Here is a 27,386-nt window from a genome sequence, read left to right on the forward strand (position 1 = left end):
AATTCTCTTACTAATACAAGCTTACGTTTTACTAGCAAACATTTTTTGTTAATTTGGTTTTTGGTTTTCAGCAGACCTTTCCAAATATCATGCTTTCAGGAAGGTCATTAAGTTGATTTAGATTTCTTTTATGGTGCCTCAACAAAGAATGTAAAACTTTATATTTTTCCTACATGCAAGAACAAATCATTTAAATTTTTTCCATGCAGGATGAGACTAAGGCATCTTTTCTTTGTTTTGAGATGGCCTTTCACATTTTGTGACTTCTCAAGTAAAAAACTTCATACACTAATTCCAATTTTAGGCAAAATATGTTTTTGTGCAAAAATGTAGGAATTTGCAGAAAATGATTTGTGCTTTAAAATTGCATAAATGTCCACTTTTAATTTTTAAAAAACTATTCGCCATTTTATTTAATTTGGTTTCCCAATACAAATTTTAAGTTTATCGATTTTAAGTTTACTAAATTTATGAATAATTTAAAAATGCAAATATTATCAGATTGTTAATGTTGGATAAGAAGAATAGTTTTACAAGTAAATGCTAGGCTTGGAATATTAAACCTAGCCCATTAGCATATTCTTGCATTTGCCCATAAAAAAGATAAAGGTTTTCCCCTGACATTAAGTGTAGTTTATGGACAATTCTGAATTTTGGTGCTCATCTCAATTTTTAAGCTGAAGAGACTGCATTGTCCATAGACTCCTCCAAGGTCATGTGACCGGCATGACTGCATGGAGCATTGTTACCTTCCCGCCTGAGCGGTACCTATTGATCTACTCACATTTGCATATTTTCAAACTGCTAGGTTGGTAAAAGCTGGGGCAAACAGCAGGAGCTCACCCCATTCCCCAAATTCGAACTGTTGACCTTTTAGTCAGCAAGTTCAGCAGCGTAGCGGTTTAATCTGCTGCACCACGGGGGCTCCCATACAAAGTTTAACCCTACAAAGTTTATTTTGATATAGGTTTTCATGTATTAAAATCTACTTTTATCAAATGTATAAGATATTATGCTAAATTACAATTGTATGTGATTGTGTACACATTTGGAGTGTCAGATGAAGAAGTGAGGTCAGAGGGAAACACAAAGTAGATTGTGATTACTATTGTTATAAATGCACTATGCGTGAAACAATTGCTGAGTGAACACCGAGCCATTCTTGCCTGGATGAGCCAGTTAGTACTTAAAATAAACCTGAGCTTCAAAAAGCTGATCTTACCACTTCATCCAAGATCAGTTTGTGGCCTGCATCTGAACCATGCCCATTTGAGAGTACTTCCTAGGGTTATAATAGGTCGGAAGCTGCTAGAAAGTAGGCACTTCAAATGTGTTGGAAAGATAATACTAGAAAGATATATTTTCTTCAAGATCACCTCCTTTTGTTGTTGATGGGTTTCTATATAGAATGTGCATTAAGAGCTGTAGCTTTTGTTAGATTACATGCAGTCTGAAAAATGTTGTCGCCGCCCCCCCCCCCCCCCCCCGAATATTGTTGAAGCAGCTCAGTCACTTGTCTTTCTCTTGGCGTTTCGTATTTTGTACGGTCTGATTATCTGCTCAGGGTGTGTATTACGTCCATTCTGCACTTAAAAGTATACAATCGTTATATGTTTCTATATCCATTACTTCATTGTACATTGAATCCCTTCATAAACACTTCTGTCTGCATATTATTTGAATGGATTTCAGCACTTTTATTCAGATCCTATGAAGCAAAATATTTAAACAGGAGAAGCTGTTTATTTCTGACATTTGGTTTGGCAAGAAAAGCTGAAGAACATTTAAGATGTAAGTAGTGGCCTGCATCCAACATTTTGATGATAAATTCCAAGTAATATACAAAAAGCAGTTTCAACATATGTATTCCAACATTTTCTTGGATGTTCATGTGATTTTCTGGCCTTATGTAAACATGTTTTTGTGTTTGTTAGGGAAATTAATAGAAGATATGTCTATCTACATAATGTACAGTACATGTGATGAGAAATATAAACTGTCAGAAGTGGGGTGTGGGAATAGTATTTTGGAAGACTGGTGATTGGCTGAAAGTATTTCCAAAGAGTGGGGAGAGGGGGCAATACATTGGACAGTTAGTAATAAGAGTTCTAGATATTTAAAGAATTATTCAAGGGTCAGCCACAGATTAATTAGACTTGGGTCAATTAGGAATTTGTGTGTATGCTCATGTAAGAGTAGAAAAGTATTAGACTTATCATTCCCCAAAACTGGGACAACTTATACATGACCAGTAACAGTGACATGGATGCACTGACTGGCCATTTTTAATAGGCGAACCTCTCCTAAAAAGGGCCACCAGAGTTTCTGCAGAGAAGCTTATGCAAAAAAAGGCCCTTATTAAAATCGCCAATGCTTTGCTCCACCCCAAAATTGACCCCTGCATTCGTGATGAAAAAGAAGGCAAGGACGAAGGCAAGGAAGGAGGGAAGACTGCTCTTTTTCTGCAATTTAGGCAAGGAAAGGATAATGAGGTGGGCACTTCTCATGTCTGCTTCTTATTTTTCCCTTTGAATTGGGCCCCTAATAGAGGTAGGTTGCTTCCCTGGCTCCTCCCTCCTTTTTTCAGATTGCATTCACATTCATTTTTTTTCCTGTTTAACCCTATCCATATTTGAACAGATGTGGACATTTTATGATCAGTAATGCAATTTATGCATACACCCTCAAATAAATAAATACGTAATATCTCTCTTTAATTTTCCCTATGCATTTTTAAAAGGAGAGAAAAATATTCATTAGTTACACACCACTAACCTTTATCCACTGTGCAAAAAACCATGTATTTTACCTCAAAACCTGTTGGACTTCTGCATGACGTTAACTTATACAGAATAAGTTAATGTGTTTATTTAGATATATGAAAGAAAGGGAGAGATGAGAATTAGAGTTAGTTAGGGTTAGTCAGGATTCAGACATGTTAAATAATAATCTTTAACTTTATGTTCAACTTCTTTTGTTTTTATTTTTTATTTTTAAAAATGTTTTTAGTATTATTTTCAGAATTGTTGTAAATAGCGCTACATAAAATTATACAAACATTCAGAACATTTTCCATTGGTAACACATGTTAACATTGTTCTCCCTCTTCCTCCCTCCCTCCCTTCCTCCCCTGCCCAGGAACAGTTTACAAATTTTGCTGTATTTATTACGATTGTTCGATCAGGAGGATAATCTTGTTTAATTCCTTCTGTTGAATAACTTTTTTTGTATTATACACTTGTATTGGAATGCCCAAGTGGTATCTGTAGTGGCAGCTGTTACTCAAAACTGTGATGTCTGGACCAATAAAGTCTTGTCCAGGAACCACGGCAGCATCTGGAAGGTGTCCACATTTGATGGTCATAGGAGTGACATGGGGGAAGGCCCCACCTTTGGTGGCTATGATGAGAATCAGGAGAAGCATTCACAGTTCACTACAGCCAAATGTTGTGAGTGCTACAGCAATCTCCGTGTCCTTAGGCTACATGTGATATTTCCTTTTGATCTCACTTTGTCGCTAATCATCATCTTATTGCTTCTGCCTCTTCTAACTTTTCAGAAAATAAGGCACTCATTTGAATGTGTTCATTTCTTGTGTATAAAAAGAACCCCAATCTAAACTACAGAACAAATGGTGTTGTGCTTGTGGCTTCCTTGTGATGTGTCTAGGGTTCTCTAGGAATAAAGTTTAGAATCCACATTTGAGTCCCAGGGCGAAGGCCTGGAATTGTTTATACAATCCCAGCCATTGGTCCCGGACGGCTATGCAGAGCCTATAGTTGTTTATATAAAGTTCCCTGTAACTTGTGAAGATACTTAAGCTTAAGTAAGATGAGGATATTTCAGAATGGAATTACTAGCCGAACACAGGCGTTACTAATCAGATGTCTGTGAGTCAGTCTTTCTGCCCCCAGAGAAACATGATGTTTGGAGTAGTGTCAATACTGATTGTACACAGTAGCTATGTGGTAATACTTTTAAAATGTTTATGAAAGTATCTATGAGTATGCACCCAAACATTTTCATCGTTTCAAATATATTATCTGAGAACATACTGCAAGTTGCTTCTGGTTTGAGAGAATTGACCATTTACGGAGACGTTGCCCAGGATGTGTTACCATCCTTCTGGGAAGCTTCTCGTCCCCGCAAGCTAGGGCTATCAGAGGAGAGTTCACCCTGTCTTGCGGATTCGAACTGCCAACCTTTAGGTCAGCAGTTCAGTCAGCACAAGGGTTTAACCCATTGCACCACTGCAATGTGAAAATCCAGACTTGCATTGTTCTCACCTTGATATTGTTTGGCGACAGAATTAGATGTATCATGTTAGTACTGTGCCATCTTATGGCCTTTCTCTGTGCATTTGATTCAATATTGATTTTATGTGTTATTTTCATGATAAAAAACAGTTTAAATGAAAGAAAAATATGCCTCATTGCCATGATTATTAGTCTAGAAAACAATGATGCTAGAGCACTACACTTTTGCTATTGATGTTAGATTGTTAATGATATGCACAATTCTTGTAGAAATATGTATAGCTGAAAACCTGTTCTGTTGTTTTTGGCTCTTTTAAAAAAGCTTTTTAGGCATTACAATAGATTTTATTGTAGTTTTATTTTAATTTATTTTGAAAACTTTTAAAGTAAATTAAAATAAAGCTACAATAAAATCTATTGTAACCCCTAAGACCATGAGCACCCACAAAGTGATATAGATAAAAAGAAAATGTGAAATATATGAATGGTCGAACATTTAAAAACTGGCTTAAAAACAGATTAAACTATTTCAAACGCTTACTTTGTTTTACCCTAGAAAATGATACTATCCAGTCTGAATTTTCTTTTGGGAAGTGAAATTTCAGTTATAGTTTTGTTTTATAAAAAATATTTTCTAAGTGGATCCGTATTCTAAGTTGTTTTTGTTAAAAGCATATGAAATGGATTTTTCTTGAAAGACTGCAGAGAGGTATTTTGCTCAAACAGGAATGTTGATAGCATCAGTTTCTGCCAGAGTACAAAAATTCTTGCACTCTGACACCTTTCCCATGCCTTTACACAGTGACAGGCAGACTCACACCCCTTACTTCAAACATACAGAGCTGCACTAATGCATTTCATCACTGGTCACATGAAGTGACATAAGTGTCATATCAGTTTGAGTCTCCTTTTACTTCTTTTATGCAATGAGGAAGGAGAGCTGTGTGTATGAATGCCCACATATTTCCTCCCCTCTCCCACTGTCATTCCAGGCTATGAAGCTACTAAAGCAATAAAGAGAAAGAGTTTGCTAGCCATTTTGAAGGAGTTTTTTTTAACCCAAAAACTCTCCAAGAAGTATTGTTTTGGATTTTTAAACTGGCTGAAATCATACCAGGCATCTTAGTAACTACAAGCATAACATGGAGTTTCCTTCAACTGCCTTCATATGAAACATTGCTACACGTGAGGGTAGAGGAATTATCTTTGGATTTTAGAGTAAAGATGTAGGTTTTTTTTAAAAAAAATCTTACATCTCTGCGGCTAGCCAGAGTTTTCACTGTGACTGTCATATAAAATAAAATAAACCATGGAAGGAACTTCGGGCATCTCCAACTTGCAGGAATAGTTGAGTGAAAGTGATCAGGAAGCATGTCCGCTACTAAAGATCCTTCCACACAGCCATATAGCCTAGAATATCAAGGCAGAAAATCCCACAATATCTGCTTTGAACTGGGTTATCTGTGTCCACGCTGCCATATATTCTAGTTCAAAGCAGATAATGTGGGATTTTATTCAGATGTGTGAAATACATCCTGATATGCTGGGCTTCTTTAAAACTGTTGCTTATCATGGCATCTGAACTGGGAAAAGATGTAATTTGAAAATGAAATACTTGTCATATAAAAAATCTTAATCTGATGGCTAATGGAAATCAGGAAAAGCTACATTACGGTTATCTGATTGTCCTATGATGTATAAGCAACTAGTTCTGGGATCTTTATCTGGAATGAAATAAGATTACAATGTGTACTTTGTGCTTTTGAGGTTTGGAAAAAGCATGGGAGTTTCTATAACCTGTAGCGTTAGGCAGTTCTTTCTCCCTTCTTGGAGTATAATTCTTTGAGAGGAGATAACTCTTTTGTGTGAGTGATCTTTTGAGCTTTGTCTTGGTAGTTGTACGAATATACTTTACATTGGTCATGCAGATGACATATTTTTTATGGTAAAGTGTCATTGAGGCAGAATAAATTACTTTTTCCTTCCTGTTAAGTCCTGAATTATCATTTGTTGCCATATTTTGAGGAATGTTACATTTGTCAAGAAAAAAAAATACCTTATTGTCATCTTTCTGTCTTGATTTAATAATTAATTTACACTAATTTTATTCATTTTTCTTCTTTGTGATTACATGTATAGTAGTTTTTCATCAGTTTATTAAGCAATACCATATGGAGATTTCTGTATTTCAATTAAGTTTACGATCCTGTGCATATTTATTTGGAAATAAGCCCCACAGTGGACCTAATGGGATTAACATCTGTGTAAATATTCTTAGAATTGGAATGTTAGACTATAGTCCGGGAATATGTTTCATTGAATTCCAAGCACGTACTACTGTTTAGCCATGGATAGCACTATATTGCAACACTTGAAAATACTGGTTTTGACTTTTTTTTAAAACTTATACTAAGAGTTATAAGCAAGAGATAATTTTCAGCACCGGAATACACATATCTTCTGAATGGAATAGTCTTTTCTTACATAACTGTGTGCAATCTGCTGCACATATCAAGGGAGGAAATTCCCACTGTGTGAGATAAAACTTTGGACACATCTACACAGACCACTGAAGTCAGTTTCAAACTGGCATTGAGGAAAATGATTACATAGGAAATCTTGGTACTAGTTTGAGGCCTGGATGGGGATTACCCAAATGACAACACACTGATTTGCATTAAGGACTTTCTTTTGTTCACTTTCCCTGAGCATTTGTTGTCAAGCCACTACACTCTGAAACTAGCTTCAAACTGTATTTAATTGTCAGTGTAGATGGCGTCATGGATCCCACCCCCAAATTTTTAGATACTATTTTTTCTTGCTGGGTGTTTTGGATGTCTTTCTTGTTTTGACAAGTACAAAATATCTAGATTGTACCCAGTTGGTAGATGCTCTGATTTCCACCAACTCTGTGTTTTTTACCTTTTTCTCTTATTCAGAAATGAAATTATAGCATGTGTATTTTGTTCTACTGCTTGTTGCTTTTACCTTTACTCCTTAATTTGTCTGCTAAATCTCATAAGCCACAATATTTTGACAGTAGGTATTACACTATTATTGTAGTACCAATTGTGGCATCTTCTGCTAGGAATATTTATCTGACCAGCACAATAGTAGTTATTAATACTTGTGTTAATACCTGCATTATTAAGTTGGATAATATTTTTAAGACTGGAGGCACTCTCCTGTCAGTGGTGGTTAGGAAATGAAAATAAATATGTAATCACAAAGGCTTAATTACTTTTAAAAGCTGCAATTGCAATGGTTCTTAGTGCCATTCTATATTAGTATCCATGGAGCCGTAAGACTTCACACAGTTGGTAAACTCAGGTTGCCATCAGTGTGATTCGGTTACTACGCTTGACCTGTGTCATTGTTATGGGTTCTTGGGCTTAAAAGGTCAATGTACTAAACAACATTGTTGTCACATATTCAACAAAGAAATCTCTTTTACACATGAACCTTTTTTAAACTTTAGATCTTGTTGACAGTAATTTGGAGATGGACTCTCCTTTTTACAGATTCAGTTATAAAGAACCGTTGTTATGACAAACACCTTTCAATAGCTTTAAAAAGATAATTAGCTTTACAAAAAAATATTTGTATAGTAACTGTTTAATGTATTATGGCAGGGCAGTTTGTAATTTAAGCATCTGCAAATCCTTTTGCGGGCAGAAATTGAAATACATTTTAAAGTGCCAAATAGTTTTACTGACTCAAAGTAAACCCAAATTATCAAATTCCAAGTTTTCATATCTTGTTTATAAACTCTCATGAAACAAACCCCTGTTTTCTGGAGTAAAGGGACTTGTATTTAATCGTTAAACTTTGGGAAATGGAACTCAGCCGAACATTACCACACCCAACATACCAAGAAATCTACATTCTGTTGACACACCCATTCTCACTCTCTTCTCTGTGCAAACTGCAGCTTTTGAGAATAGCAGTAAGTTCTCTCTAACGGGACATAGTTCCACCCACATAAGTCACAGGCTTTCTCCAGATGAACTGGATTTCCCTGTATGGTCTTACTCCTCCTCCTTCTCTTGAAAGCTGCTGACGTAGCTTTGTACATAGTACATGGAGAATTACAGCTGGAGAAAAAGCTGTAAGTTTTGGCTAGAATGTTTTATTTATTTAAGAGCTTTATTTAGGTATGTATAATTTACAGCCTGTGTTGTGTCGTAACTGCTTTCTGTGAGACGTTTTGATGCAGCTCTTTCAGTTTGCGAAGAAATGAGACTGGATGGGAGGGAAGAGATTGTGAAGTCTATTTGCATTCTGTACACAGATGGGAAAGTTTTCTTTAGAAGTGTGAAAGAGGCATGGAAATAACGTTCTCAGATGTGTACATGGTAAGTCCATCTGATGGAGTATCTTTGCTTGTGTACACAAGTAAATGTGTCTGTCTGGAAACAATACAGTGTTCTCAATTAAAAATTAAAGTAATCATTGCATGTATTTAATATAAGGCGGCACTATATGAATGCTTAGAAGTGGTACCTCTGGAGGCTTGTTAAATTAAATCAGGCTAAGAACTTGTTTAAAATTGGTTGAATGTGAGTAGTTTTAAGTATACCATGTTTTATAATAGAATTTGCTGTCATAGTTGCTGAGCATAGGGCACTTTATATACTCTAATGTGTAGGTAATCTCAAATTCAAGCTGGTTTAAGTCTTTAGTGTTTAAATGGTTTCATGTGCAAACATTGTTTGCCTGTTTTGTCTCAGAGAGTTTCCTCTATATAAGTCTGTTCATTATCAGAGTGTTCTCCCTCCTTCTCCCCCTCCCTTTCTCTCTAAATTGGCTTAGTCAAGCCTTCTTTAATACTTATGTATTTAACTTGCCTAGGACCATGTTGCATGTTTAAGGGTTCCTTGATGACTCACTGCATAATAGGATTATGGCAAATGTTGCAATTGTTTATATGGAATAGCAACAGAACACAGTATTTTTAGACTCTTTAAATGCAGCATAAGTGTTGGAATAAGCGTGGGCCAACACCTTAAATGGCCTTCCATTTTAGGTCCATTGCACCCATTTTTCCACTGAGTAATTTAGGTGATGTTAAGCAATTCTGGAAAGAGATTTTTCTTTGGGGCTTTTTATTAGCTGTCTGGCTCATGAAAGAGAAAGCATATCCTTGTATGCTGTTTGTTCTTCCTTTTTTCTTTTGATATTAGAGAACCTTGTAACAGGAGAGTTAATAAAGAGAAGTTGTCTTTATTATAAATAAAACAGGCTTAAAGATTTGACACTCTTGAGATATTGATGAATATGCAGCCAAAGTTGGCTACAATGAGGCTGAGTTCTTTGCATTGAATACCATATTGGAAGAAATAGGAATTTGGGGAGAAGCAAATGTTTACATATGCTTATGTTCATACAAGCAACATTCTGCTCTTTCCACTATAGCATTATAGTGTCGAGAGTTTAAACATTTTTGCAGATAGGTTATGTTGCTCTCTGATTGAATTGAGTAGAATTTCAAGGGCCTCACCCAGATACCAACATGATAATATCTTCAGAAGAATTTTTTGATGGTGATATAATTTGATCCAGTAGTTGTTATCAAAGGGAAGCCTCACATTTTAGCCTTCTGAGCTAATTCACTTTCCCCATGACTAACATGTGTCTCTTGTTCCCCATGACTCCATGATGTATACGATAATCCTTTGAATCACTACAGCATCACATGAGCAGGGAATTAAGATAGTATGACTGATCCAAGATGTAGCATTTATTCCGAAAGCAAAACAAATGTAGTATAGTAACACGTAGAGATATACTTATATTAATGAAGCATCTGAAAAAGAAGCAGTTTACAAAGTTATTTTAAGCTTTCCCAGTCCCTCTTTTTTCCTTATCTTCTGCCTAGCTGTTTTTTGTTTTTTTTTGCAGCATTGGCATGGGGAGAATGGTGAAGGAGGGCTAAAGAAACACAAACTCCAACAAAACTTGAGGAAGGAAGAACTGGATTCTGTTGTAGTCAGTCCTCCCATTGTGCATAACGGCCTACATCAGGCAAGGTTAGGAGAAACTGCCTCCATCATAATAATTTCATTTATTTATTTATTTAGTTTGCTCTCCATATTCACGGATTATATATACATGGGTTGAAAATACCCCACCCCCCCACTCCAAAGGAGGAAAAAATTAAAAAGCAAACCTTGATCTTGCCATTTGATGGAAAGGACACAATTTTACTATGCCACTGTATATAATCGGACTTTTGAGCATCCATGAATTTTAGTATTCATGGGAGGTCCTGTATTAAGAAGTAAAACCCAAAATCACATCTGCTTCAACAACTGAGATATATATAACTGTATGCTATTAAGACAGTTCCTAGATCCAAACTGGTTTTCAGGTCCTGGCTACAATCCAGAGAATTACATGAATAATGCCAGCAGACAACCCTTTTCTGCTCTCCTTTGGAACTGCGATTTCCTTGAAATTCAGGGGTATTTTAAAATGATTTGTGATGAAGTTGATGTAATTCTTTTCAAAACGACCCAAAGCCATTTGATGTTTTTTAGATTATTCCTCCAGCTTTAATGAGAAGTCATGATACTTTGCTAGGACTCTGCAATTTAGCTATGATAGTCAAATGAGTTTATCTTAATGTTGTAAAGTTATTAGCTCTTCCTTTCATGAGGCTGTATTAAAATAATGGGGATAATTTTATGGGAAAGAGCACTTACTAGTTTCCCCTGATGGATGGTAGTATTAATGTGGTAAATCAATGTGTTGCCACTTTGCGGAAAAGAAAGATTGGTTAACTCCTGTATACTTCTTTTATTTTAGAGAAAATTTTTACACAAGTTAGCAAGCTAATAGTACACTATGATATTTACAGAAATTGATATACGATATACTAAGTTTACACACTTACATGTACAAAACTCTACACGTTTTTGTACTTCATACATATAAATACCCTGAAAACACAGATCCTTTCTGATCTTGCAAGCTAAGCTGTGTAGTGCTTGCTTAGTACTTGGAAGGAATGCCACCAAAGAAACAGCAGATTCTGTGAACTATATGTCAGAGGAGGGTAATAACAAGCCATTTCTGAATATTTCTTGCCCAAGGAAATCCAATGAAATCAGTGGAGTCATTTTAAGTTGACAACATGCGCAAACACATATGTGAGCAATAGCACGTTATGTTGTTGAGGTTTGTAGTGGATTGTCAGTGTAATTTCACCTATTTAATTATGTCTTAAGGACCCGTTCATTTACATTAGAGCAAGACCATACTGTACATTATGAACAAAGCTTCATAGCAGTATAGGTGCTGTTAGATGACAGCATACATCTGGCCTACATAAATATCATGGTAGGATGGATTTTGATTTGATATCATTGGTTAATGTAGCAAAATCTTTTATTCTGAAACATGCACATAAAGTAAGCAAAGGAAGACAGATGACAGAGGATTCATGAACAATTTCTGCAAATGTTGATTGGCTAGCACTTGGGGATATGGTCGAAATTTGATTTAAGAACACTAAACTCACTTTTTCCCTCAAAAAATACTGTGTCAGCTCTATCCTCATGAACTCCTAACACTTTTGAAGGAATGTTATGCCATTATAGCATACATACTTTGCCTTCTCTCTCTACATATTAACTGTAGGCCCATGTATTATGAAAAGCATCCATTCCAGGACCAATTTTTGTGTAACATGGAACCTTATTTTCTTACCTGAAATGAGCAATGTATTGGGCTTCTGTCCGAAGCTTGCCACGGAATCACTGTGGAGGATCTGGAAAATGCCTAGAGGAGTGTTCTCTAGGCATCCAATGTGGTGGTACTTCTGGTGGGACCATAGAATTGCATTGGCAGCAGTTACTTCTCTAGGCACCGTGAAATCCTCCAGAGTGATTCTCAGGTATTCATAGCTCTTTGTGAATAAATGAAACTTCATTTAGTGAGTTCACATAATACACGACAGTGCATGTTTGTACCTAATGATCCAAATGTGCCAGATTTCATTTAATTTTGAAAGATAAGCAGGGTTTGCTGTGGTTCGTACTTAGATTACAGAATATCAGAATATATCAGGTGCAGTAAGGTTTTGCCTCAGAGGAAGGAACTGGCAAAACCATTTCTGAATATTATTTGTCTAAGAAAACCCTAGGAAATGTATAAGTTGATAGGTGACTTGAAGGCATATACTCTCACACACATATTAGTTTGACAAAACAAAGATGTCTCATGTTGTCTTAATACTTGTACAGTTCTCAAAGAGCTGCTTGGATTCCACAGACCCTTTAAAACTCCACACGGAAATAAAGTTAATTGGTTTCACAATGATTCCAGATTAAATCTAAAATATTATTAATTTTTATTATTATATTCCAAGAACTAAATAAAATATCAGTTATTTGGGTACACTGAAATTCCTCATAAGACAGTTAGAAGAACACTGAGGAAAGAATGAATCAGAAAGCAAAATAGAAACTTAAAATCCATTAGATAAAACTTAGTACATTGTAAATAATGGAAAGGATCCAATGTACACTCGTAACTTAATAAGATTTAGTTTTGTTTTTAAAAGATTATAGATAAGAAATCACTTTTAAAGTTTATACTATGAGATTGTTAACTTGAGTAGTTTAAGGAATCCAGTGTGGAACAGAATTCCCTAGGAAACAATTTACTGTCTGTCCTACAGTGCTTTGTAATGAGGTTTTACAACCTCCAAGGTGATGGTGGTAGGGGACTCCCTGCAGAGAGGAACAGAAGCATTCATTTGAAGGTGTGTTGTCTCCCTGGAGCAAAAATCTGTGATGGTAGCAGAGAGATTGACAAGGCTCGTCAAGCCCACACACCATTACTTCTTCATTTTAGTCCATGTTATAGTGCAAGGCATAGCCTTCAGGAGATCACACAAAATTATGAATAAGAAGCTGAAGAACCTTGATGCACAGGTCATCATTTTGTCTCCTACCGCTTCAGGATATGGTCAGGAAGGGAGAGAATGATAACATTATGAAACATTTTCCATTTCTGGTTTGAAAGTATTCTTTCCTGTTTATTGTATGGTACACACTTTGAAAATAGTTGTTATACTCTAGAAACTTCGTTTTTGTGGATGTCACAAACTATGTTGAATTGATTGAGAGTCTATGAGATGCTCATTAAAAAAACTATAGCAAAATGTGCTGCAGAATATCCTGCAAAAACAAAGTTTAAACCTGTTCCATGTTTTCATGATAGAACTAATTAAGAAATGACATTTATAACTCAGGAACAAAAATCGTGCTACGTAGTGTAATAGAAAAATTTGTTTTACAAATAGTTCTGCTGAGAACGGTTTGACTTCTTGGACTATGGTCTGAGGTTTAATGAAGTTGGGCTTCTGGCAAGGGATAGTTTGCACCTCGCTGAGGTTAACTGGATTTTTTTTTGCTAACAGTCTCACAAACTTGATAATGAAGACTTTAAACTGTGTTGTTTGGGGGAGGGAGGTAGTATTCTTAAAGGCAGGAGTTAACAGGAGAGAATACCTCAACTGTTATAGAGAAAACTGATCAAAAATGCAAAATCTCAACAGAGGAAAGGAAAAAATTGAAATGGTATTTGGTGTCTGTACACTAATGCATAGAGCATGGGAAATAAACACGATGAACTTGAACTCTTAATATAACAAAGCAAATACAATATAATTGGCAGTGGTGGAATGAGTCTCGTGATTGGAATGTAGTGATACAGGGGTATGACCTATTTCTGAGAGATAGACCAAACAGATCCTTGGACTCCAAACCTTCTCTTGGTTCACACATGTGTTCAACATATACAGTAAATTCCAATAAAATTGTAGCATTTACCCGCAAGTAGGGACCCCTGATGGCACAGTGCGTTAAAGCACTGAGCTGCTGAACTTGCGGACCAAAAGGTACCAGGTTCAAATCCCGGGAGCGGAATGAGCGCCCGCTGTTAGCCCCAGCTCCTGCCAACCTAGCAGTTCGAAAACATGCAAATGTGAGTTGATCAATAGGTACTGCTCTGACGGGAAGGTAACGGTGCTCCATGCAGTCATGCCAGCCACATGACCTTTTAGGTGTCTACGGACAACGCTGGCTCTTCGGCTTACAAATGGAGATGAGCACCAACCCCCAGAGTCGGTCACGACTGGACTTAACGTCAGGGGGAAACCTTTACCTTTTTTTACCCACAAGTAAGTGTGCAATTGCAAAATCTAAGGCTTTTCAGAAATAAATTACAAAAATGTCAGTATCAGTATCTGTAGAATTGCAGCCTGGTATTTTTAAATATTTTTCTGAAATGCTCTAAGAAATTTGTGTGTTTTATTTTATCAGTTCTTGTTAACAGCAAAAGGGTGAGCGTCCATGGAAATCATTTTGGAATGAAGAGGCTCTAAAAATAATAACAAAGCTGAGAATTAAACAAACTAGAAGGCCTCATAGTTGGTGTGCCTTAAATTGTTCTTCTTACTGAAAAATATGTGTTGATCAGAAGTGGCCACATTTTTTGCACATCTCATTTGCACCATGTGAATGTAATTCTACTTCTGGGTGTAGATGTTTATTTGCTTTTTTCATATTTGCTGGATGCTTTCTTTCTAATCTATGAATTGATGGGGTAAGTGTTCTGCATAAAATAAATACAATTTTTCATAAAATGGTTCATCACTTCTGTGTTGTATCATCTACAAAGGTGAATTGTGCTTCATAAACCTAGTGCCACTACCCTCCAGTGAACTAGAATTGTCAACAGCTCAGTCTCTTACCTATGAAACTATATTATATGGTATTCTTTTTCAGTATTGTTTTAACCAGTTTGAAATTGTCTATTTTAAATTGAGAAACCATTTAATGTATTTTAATCTTTTAAAAGTTTTATAATAGTTTATTATTTTATGTTGACATTTTCTGATAAAGGACAGAATAGAAATATTTTAATAAACAAATGGTTCTGTAATAATAATTATCCGTAACCCTTAATACAAAGCTAGAGCATCTGATTCAAAGTGCAATTAAGAAAACAAGACTTAGAGGGTATCAGAACTTGTGCCTCCACAACCTCCTTATGAAAGGCCATCTTCATACATTGAAAATGGCTGACCTGGAGAATGTGACAAGCGGAGTAGGATTCTTGAAAATGATAATACAGTAGCTGGTTGTTCTGAAAAGAGATCATATTGCTTACTGGTTTATAAAAAACTAAGCTTGTTGTACTTTTTTTTAAAATTGACACATTTTTCACTGGTCACAGTAAAGTGTACATCTCTACTGCTTTTGTCTCGTTAATGTTCTTTAGAGCCATGTTCACAGAAAGTAAGCATGTCAGCACATTATTAGCTCAGTTTGAGATAGGCTTTAGAAGCATTCAAACTATGGTGGCATTAATTTGGGTTTAGTTTGAGCCATGTGATAGATAATAGTATGGTATAAGCACATCGGTTTGTGTGTGCATTGGTTTAACATGGAATTATTATTCCTAACTATATTCATTTATTAATATTTGTGTGAATAGTTCTCACTTATTAGTCTACTTTGATAGCTGTAAAGGATTGCACTGTATAATTTTTATTTTTTCCTTTTTAATATTTGGGTACAGATACTTTCAAATGCAGCTTGCCAGCATGTATTTTAGGGCAAGAGGAGAGGAATATTCAGCCTAGGACAGGTTTCACCTCACTTTCTGTCCCTGTGATAACTAGATTTTGAAAGAATTGACTTGTTGTGGAAACAAAGATTGAAGATCTCCAGCTGAAACCCCTTTCCCCCATGATAATCCCTCTTTCATGACTGAATTTTCTTTCGAAGGGCAGATTTCTCTCATTTCCTGTTGTCTCACCCCATTTGTAACTATGAGTCATTTGTAAGTCAGGTGTTTGTAATTCGGGGACTGTCTAATAACCTCATATATTCTGTCAGTACAGAATCTCTCACAACTTGAGAGGTAAGGGGAGTAGCCTTGTTCTTTATCAACTTTTCTTGTTCGATATCCTGTTCTACCAATTCTTTATGTTTGTACCTGGTTCAGTACCTGAGGCAGGACCAGAATTCTGTGACTATACATCCCATTATTTTACAGTCCTGAGCTGACAGAGGTAATTTTGGTGTGTGGTGTTGAGGACCCCAGTGCTGATACTACCCAACACATATGTCTGGCCTTCTTTTGGAGCTGCTTCTGCTCAGGATTTGAGGAAAATTTGAACAGGGCAGATATCAATGGATTACTACACCATCTGGCTTGACTTTCAGACTATTTGTAACATTAGTGGAGGTGAAGGAACTAATTCACATCCATCACAGGAAGATGATAAATCTATCCTCGTTAAAGTTTCTGTGGGCCTATTTTGCAGCCTTGGCTGGTAGTTAAATACCTTCAACCAGATTACAGAGTTGTGTCTGATCCTTGTTACTCAAAGAAATGTGGAGTAGTAAAAATATTTGCTCCTTTACTGTGTGGAATATTCCTGCTGGCTTTCTGCAAGCAGGCATTGTAGAAGGATAAGGGTCACGTTGCTAGGGTGGGATTGGGGGGTGGGGTTGAGTGTTTTAAAATATTAGTTGTATTTATTGTATTTTAACTAATTTTAACCTAACACACAGTACTGTTTTATTGGGTTGCTGTAAATTTTTCAGGCTGTATGGCCATATTCATACAGCCATGGCCATGCAGCCTGAAAAACTCACAGCTACCCAGTGATTCCAGCCATGAAAGCCTTCGACAACATGCTGTTTTATTGTTTTTTAACTTTTGTATTTGTTTTATTTTAAATCCATCACAGTGTGTGGTTGTTAGTTTCCTTGAGTCCCCTCAGGGAGAAAGGCAGGGCATAAATAAAGATGATGATGATGATGATGATGATATCATCTTGTGAATATCAGGTGGTAACATTCTCAAATAGACCTATTTCAGTTTCAGGGTGTAACACAATAAAATATGGAAATATGACCATTAAGGATCTTTCTCAAATGCCTACCATTAATTGATTTATTGTGTACATTTTGATTTATTTGTTCCAATCCTTTTCTGTAGAACTATTTCCCATTTTTACTAGTGTAACATTTTTTATCTTGGCTTCTTCTCTGTATTATTCAATACATACTGTTTCTGATGGCATAACCTTAAAAAGTGGCTAAAATACTTTAAATACATCAATAAATGTCTCTAAATAACTGCGGTATAGATGTTACAAGACAGAGCACTGCTGCTTTAGAAACATCAATTAGGCAGCAGTGTTTAAAGTTGCCAAGTGGGAAGAAATCAGTGAAGTATTGATCTCATACTTGGGAACCTTGGGTTCAGTTATTATTAAACTATGAACCTCACCTGGCAGCCTTGAGGAGTGCATTGTTTCCCTGTCTGGTCAGTTCCCTTGGGGTGCATATAAGGTGAAATGTGAGATGATTTATGCAGTCCTATACTCATTTAAAGTGGAATATAAATGTTGTTGAAGCTGTGGTGAGGTTCATGGTTACATTGCTGTGATCTTACTATATATCAGATCCATTTAGGATATTGAGATCTAACTATAATTTCTCCTTCAGCTAAAAATTTGTTCTGTTTTGTGCTCCTGTATAAAACAAGCTCAAGAATAAAATCAACAAATGCAAGGCAAAATTTGTTCTAGTGAACTTGTATATGTGTAACATCTCAGTCTTGGATCATATTATCAGTATCCTACATTCAAACAAGGAAAATAATTCTCTTACTTCATCAGCTGTTATTAGAGCTTTTGAGGGCAGTAAAGTGTTTTGCCAGTTGTATTGGTTTGAAAAGTCATTTTTTTCTCCCTTTTCCTGGTTAGATGTTTACATGGGAGAAGGGTATTCAGGGTTTGTAGTGTAGGGACAATGATGAAGCAGTTAGGTTGATAGGGGGAAAGATTAACAGAAGGAGTGGTCTACACAGATGTTAACAGTCACTCATGCCGATACCATTATCATCAACAACAATAATAAATTTTATTTGCTACCCACCTCTTTCACGGCTCAAGTCAGGGTGTAACACCATTAAAATACATAGATAAAATATAATTCAATTAAAATACATATATTAAACTACACAGAGATTAACATAATTACTTTGAGGGATGTCAGAGACCAACTTTTGCAAGATAATGAAACAACTGACAACATTGTTTTTTTACTGATTGTTAAAGAAACAAAATTGTGAGCAAGGCAGTGAATTAATATAACATGTTACTTGTGGGAAGCATGCTTTGTAATCATTAATATAATGAATTACTTTAAAGAGGTAATTTTCAAAGTACCAGGTCCAGAGGTGGTATTAATGGAAATCAAAATCACTGGTAACTGATTTAAAATTCTGATAAATAACAAGCGGGATGAAGGATGGCATAGGAAGGTTTGGGGGGTTGGTAGAATCTCTTTCTGTGAATATGGTATTTTTCAAGAATATCTTAGCAGAATGTTGTACATATATGAGCTGATGGTAGGCAGCTTACACAAGACAGCAGAAGTGTCACTCCATTTCTCTATCCATTTTTAGATGAAGAGTGATATATGGTCTCAGCCACTTTGTAAGGAATATTTTTCATTCTGTTCTTGGTATAGGAATACAGTAGACTTTTGGTTAACCAGCATTTTTGCTAAAATTGGTTTTATTTTATTTTTTAAAGTATGATTTCTTTGATTTTTTTCAGTTGCTTGAAAGTTCAGGTTGGTTGAGTTTGAGTTAACTGTGATTGTATAGTATAGTATAAGTATACAATCTATATATATAAAAGAGTGATGGAATCAGGGCACCGGACAAAACAACAAAACTACAGGCCCCCCAACCTCGAAATTTGACAACACAACCCATCATCCACGGCTCTAGGTTGATACAACAAAAAGAAAAGAAAAATGAAGTCCTAATTAGAGGGAAAGGAATAATTGTTTTTATCCAATAGCTGCCAGTTAGAGGGCTAAGCTCCACCCACTTGGTCTCCTAGCAACCCACTCAGCCCAGGGCCTCAGTTTTGCTGTTTAGTTTAAATTACAAATGGTCAGAACATTAGACACTCATCTCTGGTTGCTTGAGAGTTTGTATTAATGCTATGTCAGTCTACTCATTTAACTGGTATCCTTGGGGAGTGATCGATGCCAGATAATGCAGAGTCATCTCTGGTTGCATGAGAGTATGTATTACTGCTATGAGAGTTGACTCTCATTTAACCGGCACCCGTGGGGAGTGGTCGATGCTGGATAACCGAGAGTCATCTCTGGTTGCTTGAGAGTTTGTATTAATGCTATGCCCCATAGTATGCCATCACATAACCCTGTATGGACTAGACATTCATACTGAAATGTAGCCATTGAAAGCAAATATAAGTCCAATGCAGTTCAAACTGAATTATATGGTCAGCATAGACCCATGTAAAGCATTCCAAGGCCGTTCAAACCGCATTATATAATAATAATAATAATAATAATAATAATAATAATAATAATAATAATAATATTAAGGCAGTGTAGACCCATATAACACAACCCAATGAAATGCAGTGCAAGAGCCAATACGGCCAAGTTGGTATAGTAGCGGGGTTTGGAGGTGATTGAATTTGCTATCCAGGAGTTGTACTTCACCCGTATCCAGAGAGCACTGAAGATAACCAACGTTACATCTGGACCAAACTTGGCACACAGACTCAACATGCCCAACTGTGAATACTGGCACATTTTGGGGTCTGGGTATTGTAGTTCACCAGCAAGTGATGGATCTCGACCAAACTTGGCACACAGACCCAACACGGCCAACTGTGAATATTGGGGAAGTTTTGGGGGAATTAACCCAATTTTTTTTTGGGAAATTGTAGTCCACCCACATCCTTCATATTATTACTAAATATCATGGCTATTGATTACAGCAGCCTGGGGGAGGCACCTTCCACTGAGCCCTGTCTTCTGCTGGTCCTTCAACTCCCTGGACTGGAAGGGAGGGGGTTCAATCAGGGCCACCTAGCACCTCCAAACAAATGATTCCCTCAGGGAGGAGGCAGCCAGGCTTTGAAGCTGCAAGGCCATTACATGCTAATCAAGGTGACTAATAACAACATGTATACCTGCCACACCAAGACTATTCAGTGTATTCCAGCTCACCAAACTAGGATTAAAATAAGAAGAAAACGGCTACACTTTGTGGCTGCAAGGCTATTCACTGCTAATCCACCTGGCTAACAAACAAATCCAAAAAGCCACAGCAACGCGTGGCCGGGCACAGCTAGTAGTATTGTATAGTTCCACAGAAATCATATTATTTCATAAATGCCTGGTTCCTATACCTTGATTTTTCAATTTAGTCTCATAAATATTATATTGCAGTAATTACCCTCAATCCAGTAAGAAAAAGAGGGTGTGATCTCCCTCATGTGGTGTTTTCACAAAGCGTCAGTTTTAGAAATCGTTTTATACAATGAATTACAGCAGATCAATTTTCTATCTGCTTATTTGATTTTAATTTTCTCTGATGTATTGTTGAACTTCTCCATGACCTTAAAATGTAAACTAATTTTTGTTGTGATTGATTGGTTGAGGCATTTGTTAATTTTGAATACATTTTCAAGAGGTTTTCATTGATCTATTTTTTCTTCCAGGGTTATTATTTTTTCTTTGTTTGTTTAGGGGTTTTTTGGGGGGTATTTTGCATTTTTTTATCTCCACAGATTGGAGATGGGTAGGTTAAAACATTATCATTTAAAATCACCCACCATCATCCACAATCTACCTCCTTATTTTTATAGCAGCAACACAAAACCTAGCCACCCTAAAAGTAATTGATGGTTCCCTATCATCGATGAGATGTTTTAGGTAATAGTCATCAGTTCTACCAGGTATCTTTTGTACAATGGGAGTAACAAAAACAGCTCAGATATCTCGGTAAAAGTCACAATATAAAGGGACATGCGTGGCAGTTTCTGCTTTCTCTGTACCACATAGGCATACTTGTTAGTGGTATGGTGTGCCTGTAAACAATTGGTTGTTTATATGTTCAGTCATTTCCAACTCTTCGTGACCTCATGAACCAGCTCCCGCCAGAGCTCCCTGTCAGGCCTGTAAACCTACCTTGCAATAATGCTGATGGCAATACATTAAATCTGGCCAGGCTGAAGAATCTTCTAAATTTGGAAATGTCTAACTTCGATAAATAACTCGCTGGGTAAGCAGCATCATGTTGTTTTTCATTTCTGGGTATCTGCCCATTTTCTCCCAAATGCTCTTGCAGTTCCCAGATATGCACATCCCAAATATGGTGCTTAATAACCAATTGGGGGATAGATGTGTACCTGTCTCTTTTTGTTCCAGATTGTGGATCCTGCTGGCTATATTTAGGTGAAATACCTGTCTTATCTGTGATGGATTGGGTATTGGTAGCATAATTTGTCAGTGTGTTAATGCCATATATCAATGGCATTCTGTTAGTGGCCTGTGGGATATTGTTCCATGGATTTTGGAGGAAATATATAAATATATGTTTTCACATTGGCTGCTTTTCTAGACTTGTGTCCTATTTCATATTTATGCTTCTTATGTGAGGTGGATGAGAAAAAGAAATGTATATTGTTATGACATAGGGTAGCCCCACATTCCTTCCTGGAATAGGCAGATAATAATAATAATAATAATAATTTAATTTTTATACCCCGCCCCATCTCCCTGAAGGGACTCGGGGCGGCTTACATGGGGCCAAGCCCGAACATCAACAATATAAAAACAAAGCAATAAAACAATAAAACAGGTAATAAAATCACATACAAATATAATGATAAAATCTTGGGTTGGCTCCAAAAAATACTGGGCCGAAAGTGCAATTTATATCAGTGTCATCAAAGGGGGGTGGTTACCCAAGCTATCATTCCCATTAATGTGCTGGGGAAGGCGTACACAAGGGACTATTTCTGGATGGCAACAGGTTAATCCTACTGTGGAGATCAGTCGCCAAAGGCCTGTTGGAAGAGCCAAGTTTTCAGGCTCTTCCGAAAGGTGAGGAGGGTAGGGGCCTGCCTGCTCTCCTTGGGGAGCGAGTTCCCGAGACAAGGGGCCACAACAGAGAAGGCCCTCTCCCTGGTCCCCACCAACCGCGACTGCGAGCGTGGTGGGATCGAGAGGAGGGCCTCCCCCAATGAGCGAAGAGATCGTGCAGGTTCATAGGGGGAAATGCGGTCACGAAGGTAGGTGGGTCCCAAACCGTTTAGGGCTTTGTAGGTAATAACCTGCACCTTGAATTGGGCTCGGAAAATAAACGGCAACTAAAAAGAAAAAAATACTCAAAGGGCTAGCTATATTAATCTTTTACAGCAATGAAAGGGAAAGAAATGTAGTGCTTTTATCAGACTGTACGTTCTATTTGATCCTTTCCTCCTCATGTCTCTATTTTTAATGTCACAGTGGTCTTGTTTTGCGGGATTTTTTGGCTCTTAATGGTTGTTTCAAAAAAACCTTGTGAATTTCTCTCTGGAATAGTGACAGTGTATGCCCTTTTATTCCTCAGTCCTTTCCACCCACATAGATAGTTCTTATTTAAATATTTATGTAGGTACTTAACCTAAGAAAAATAAGTACAGATAGAAAAAAGGAGATTTAGCTAAGTTCTATGAAAAGGATTGGGCAGGAGATGCTTCTCATTGCCAGCTTCCAGTTTCCATGTGATGGTTCCATATTAAAAGAACCTTTATTTCATTACACTTGGAAAAGTTTTCTTTTTAAAATGCAAGTGCACATATTATTGTATTCTGTAGGAGAATTGCCACAATCTCCCAACACTATCTTTCTAGTTTTGGCTTGTGGTCCAGCTTCATCCTTGCCATTATTATCCTAGCCTAGAGGATACCACTGCCATGCCTGCCTATGGAAGTGAAGATGGCTTCAGTATTTAGGAGTACCATTGGCCCTCCATATCCACAGATTCTGTGTCCATGGATTCAATCATCCACAGCTTGAAATTATTCAAAACAAATTCTAAAAAGCGATCCCTAACTTCGCCATTTTATTTGGGGGACACAACTTTACTACAGCATTGTTTCAGGGTGTTTCAAATGATGGACCCAATTTCAAAGCAATATATTTCACAATGGCAACATGTTATGTTTACACTAAAAGTTACAAACTGTTTAATGAGTTATCAAGTTTTACTAACCATTTTAATCCAGAAAAAATCTTAAAAACTCAGCAGGGTCTGCTCCCCACCCTTCCAAGTGGTAAGAGTTTCATTCATGAGCAGTTTGTGATTGCAGAGAAATAGTGATTACCATCTATGTACTTTACAACATGAATGGGAATTGGGCTGCTCTCTAGAGATTTTTAGATCATCATCCAGCACAGTCAATGGTGAGAGAGTTGCAGTGCAACATCTGGAAGGCCTGAAAACTCCCATTACTGCTTTACAAATACATTCTCTTGCTACAACAGAATTACAATGCAGACAGTGAAACAAGCAATAAGATTTGGAGGCAGGGAGAAATAATCTTTCCATAATTCCTATTTAGGTTTATTTACAGTAGGGGACATGTGGATAAGTCCCAGTTCTCATGGCTCCTTGTTGCACTTCCCTGGGAACTTATCACTACCATTGCATCTTTTTTCTGGAGCTCTACTCTGTCACTCTGTCCCACTGAACTTCATGGTGAAAAAATAACTGACTATAGTAGATATTCGCAATAGGTTACAAGGATTATAGGGAATTGCTTAGGGAATAAGGGGCAGCAAATGAGAAAGGGGAAAAGTTGTTTCAAAGCAATAGCAGATCGGGAAAAGCAAAGTTGAAACCAGAATGTGCTAAGATTTAAATAGCGGGAGATAAGCAGAAGGGTGTAATTAAGGACAAGATGTTTACATTGGAAGTCGGAGCAAAGTAGAAGCAGGTACAAAAGCTTATGTCTACCAAGATGTTGATGTTGATCAATTGGTTTTTGAGTCATGCTTGCATGAACACCAATATTTCAAAATGTCTACACTAGCATGATATTTAGGTACCTTCTATACTGAAGACAAGCCGCATACATGTCATCAAGTAATTTGCTGTATGAAACAATCCTCACTGAATGCAGCACAAAACATCTGCATTCAATTCAGGACTGATTTTGGTATAAAGAGAAAACAGAGAACATAAACAAGGTGCTTTTTCTTTGCTATAACCCGAGTTACACATTATGCAGGGACTTTGCTAGGGGGACTATACTTCCGCAATTTAATATGTTGCATTATTGTACTCCAAGACAGCATTAATGAAATTAATTCATCTACATCTCTAAATGCCTCTCTGTCTCTTGCATAGTATTGCAGTAGATACTTTCAGCTATGATGTGAGACAGTGTAGGTTGTCAATAAAGACTGAGCAGATGGCAGCTCTTAAACTCTTTATTAGGGACATTTGTAAGCTAACCTCAGCTCCAATGAGGAGACCAGAAAAAGAGATTACTAAAACTCCATTCCTGTTTTCTCCATAGTACAGGTTGAGTGTCCCTTGAAATGCCTGGGACCTGAAGTGTTTTGGATTTCGTTTTTTTTAAATGTTGGAATGCCTGTATTTTCATATATAGCTACATAATATCTACATTTATCTACATAATGAGATATCTGGGAGATGGGACTCAATTCTAAACAAGAAACCCATGAATGTTTGACATATACTTTCTGCACATAACCTAAAGGTAATTTTATTCAATTCTCTTAATAATTCTGTGCAAAGTTTGTGTATTTTGAACCATCAGAAAGCAAGATTGTCACTATTTCAGCCAACCTTATGGATAATTTCAGGAAAAGGGTGCTCAATCTGTAATAACCAAAAGTTGCCTACACCACTGTCCCAGCAGAGTTCTTAATATGGGCATGTCAACAGCAAATATTACATTACCATGGAAGGTTATCAGGAGTACACCAACACCCTGAAAATTGGGATCATGCCATTGGAACTCATGGAAGAGTTTTTGTATGCCTTAGCCCTAACAGGCTCACAAAACAATAATTGGCAGTTCTCCTACTTCAGGTGCATTGAAAGAGTCTTGAGGGCATTTAATTTTTTTAAAATGTACATTTCCCCCAGATAGGATCATCTATGTCTGGTTTCTATTTTGTGCAGGAGAAGAAGCTTTGTTAAAATGGAATAATTCAAGGACGAAGCCCTAGATTTTTACACTGTCTCTAATGAGCACTTGTCATTGTGATCACTTTATTGATAATGATCATATCAGAAATAACCAGAATCTATGCTGCAAAAAAGTGACTGCTAGTTTTGCATATTTTGTCTACCAAGAGTAATGCAAGTAATTAAACAACTTGAAAGAGCTTGGCAAAAAGTGGACCCAGAGCTAAATGTATACCTTGGGAATAAACGTACCAGAAATAGGAAGCCATCATCAAAAAAATCGTGCGAAAGACTGTTGTGGTGGAACAAGTTTGTAGAAGTGTATGAAATCCATAGTACCAGGGCCAAAATTATCAGTTTGGAAAAAGGTCAAAAATACAATGCAATTTCTCAGTATTCAATGAAGCAATTAAATAGGTAACTCAAGCAAGACCCAACTCATTCAGAAAGGTTGGTACAACAGTGCACATGTGGCATTTGAAAAAAGATACAGTGGTATCAACTGGGGTTTGGTTCCAGGAGCCATTGTAGATAGCAAGATCCAGATATCCTCCAAACCCATCATACACAGGGGTTTCAAAAAGATGAAGTCAAACTGAAATGTAAGTGTACTGTGATGAGGAGGTTGTTTTACTTTCTTAAGTAGATCACTTGTAACTGCATAACAAGCCTTCCCCATGTTCATTCTGAAGCAAAATGATTTTGGCTTCTCTATCCACCCATTAGTGTGCAAACAAATCTCTCTAATGAGGGGCAACTACCTTTGGTACTACAGTAGAGTCTTGCTTATCTAACATAAACGGGCCAGCAGAATGTTGGATAAGCAAAAATGTCGGATAATAAAGAGGGTTTAAGGAGAAGCCTATTAAACATCAAGTTACATTATGATTTTACAAATTAAGCACCAAAACATCATGTTTTACAACAAATTGACAGAAAAGCAGTTCAATACATGGTAACGTTAAGTAGTAATTACTGTATTTACGAATTTAGCACCAAAACATTGCGATGTATTGAAAACACTGACTACTAAAAGGTAAACTGTGTTGGATAATACAGAATGTTGGATAAGTGAAGGTTGGATAAGTGAGACTCTACTGTATATGGCTCCTTGATTAAATACGTTTGTTTTATGCTTTCTTTTTTCTAAGTATAGTGTTGAAAATGCAGTGTCTTTTACTTGCATGCCCATATAGTTTGCAAAATATTGACTAAATCTGGAAATCTTGACTCCCAACAACCATGTCCTCAGGAAAACATGTTCAGGAATAGCATTTATCCATCTGTTTCCATCAAATTTCCAGTAGAAATATGTACCTTTTTCTATCTTCAATCCTGTCTTCCATTCTCCCAACTTGAAAACCTAGTGAAACATTGCTATTTGGATAGTTCCTGGTTAATCATTAAGCAGAACGTGTGTACGTAGGTTAGCACCCACTCTGTCTACTTTCCATGGGGACCTTAAAACATGGATATTCCAGTGTGCATTTGCAAATGATTAGTCCCCTGTCTATGATTATCCAGAGTCAATTAACTGTTAGATTGAACTCAGCACTTTATCTCCAGCCCTGGCCCTACAATCTATTTTTGCATAAGTCCGTGCCCAGCCCCTGCCCTCTCTAATCTTGATATGTCACTATAGTCCTGGTTCCGGTTATTGATATTGGTTTTGACTTATTTTAATGATGTTTTATACTTTATTGTTTTAATTGTTCAATTAGCTTGTTTTGTGTTTCTTTGTGTTTTTAAATGTCTTTTTATCAGGTTAACTCTGTTTTATTGGGATTGGTCCCACTTTTAACCTACTCCGAGTCCCTTCGGGGAGATGGTGACAGGATATAAAAATAAGTAGTAGTAGTAGTAGTTGTTGTTATTATTATTATTATTATCGCTTCAAACTAGGTTAAAAATTGATGACAAAATATGAAGAGCACTTCACTGATGGCTCCCTGTTTGACCTACCTGAATTATACGAACAGTTAATACCGGTAGGACAGAGATCTCTATTAAACTACTTGAAAAGTATTAGCCTTCCCATCTGCTGGCATATCACCTTTG

The 27,386-nt window shown here is 36.8% G+C and overlaps 1 protein-coding gene across 6 annotated transcripts in view; it reads left to right on the top strand.

Moving 5' to 3' along the window:
• Nucleotides 1-27,386, top strand: part of sgms1 (sphingomyelin synthase 1) — a 101,212-nt gene that overhangs the window by 56,671 nt on the left and 17,155 nt on the right. The window contains exon 2 of one of the 6 annotated variants that reach the window (XM_062976195.1): nt 10,158-10,285. The exons of 2 other annotated variants lie outside the window; for them this stretch is intronic. The gene's annotated coding sequence lies outside the window, so the exon portion shown is untranslated. Of the gene's footprint in view, nt 1-8,230; nt 8,365-8,387; nt 8,411-8,482; nt 8,612-10,157; nt 10,286-27,386 lie in introns of those variants that run through there. 3 more of the 6 variants (XM_008116303.3, XM_008116305.3, XM_003224373.4) reach the window with 3 other exon arrangements.

The sequence above is a fragment of the Anolis carolinensis genome, chromosome 3 (genome assembly GCF_035594765.1).
Source record: "Anolis carolinensis isolate JA03-04 chromosome 3, rAnoCar3.1.pri, whole genome shotgun sequence".
In the NCBI taxonomy this organism is placed as follows: domain Eukaryota; kingdom Metazoa; phylum Chordata; class Lepidosauria; order Squamata; family Dactyloidae; genus Anolis; species Anolis carolinensis.